This window comes from Arachis hypogaea, chromosome 9 (genome assembly GCF_003086295.3).
Source record: "Arachis hypogaea cultivar Tifrunner chromosome 9, arahy.Tifrunner.gnm2.J5K5, whole genome shotgun sequence".
Lineage (NCBI taxonomy): Eukaryota > Viridiplantae > Streptophyta > Magnoliopsida > Fabales > Fabaceae > Arachis > Arachis hypogaea.
Window position 1 is genome coordinate 26,127,465 of NC_092044.1, and position 909 is coordinate 26,128,373.

Consider the following 909-nt stretch of genomic DNA (forward strand, 5'->3'; position numbering starts at 1 on the left):
TAGGATTCTTTAGCCTCGATTGTAAAAGATAAATAAAAGGGTGTAAAAGGGGTAATTGTTATGCAGTAATGGAGAATATGATGGAGTTTTGGAGATGCTTTGTCTTCTAAATTCCTGCAACATAATGCTTTCTCACTTTCATAAATGCAAGGTTTCTTCCATGGCAAGCTGTATGTAGGGCATTACCGTTGTCAATGGCTACTTCTCATCCTCTCAGTGAAAATGGTCCAAATGCTCTGTTACAGCACGGATAATCATCTGTCGGTTCTCGATCATGTCGGAATAAGATCCATTGATCCTTTTGCGTCTGTCACTACGCCCAACACTCGCAAGTTTTAAGCTCATCATAGTCATCCAATCCCAGAATCCTACTCGGAATACCACAGACAAGGTTTAGACTTTTCGGATTCTCAAGGATACTGCCAATGGATTCTAGCTTATACCACGAAGATTCTGATTAAGGAATCTAAGAGATACTCATTCAATCTAATGTAGAATGGAGGTGGTTGTCAGGCACACGTTCATGGATTGAGGAAGGTGATGAGTGTCACGGATCATCACCTTCTTCATAGTGAAGCGCGGATGAACATCTTAGATAGGAACAAGCGTATTTAAATGGAAAACAGAAATAATTGCATTAATTCATCGAGACGCTGCAGAGCTCCTCACCCCCAACAATGGAGTTTAGAGACTCATGCCATCAAAAAGTATAAAATTCAGATCTAAAAATGTCATGAGGTACAAAATAAGTTTCTAAAAGTTGTTTAAATACTAAACTAGTAACCTAGGTTTACAGAAAATGAGCAAACTAGGATGGATAGTGCAGAAATCCACCTCTGGGGCCCACTTGGTGTGTGCTGGGGCTGAGAATTAAGCTTCTCACGTGCCTGGGCTGTTTCTGAATTTGAA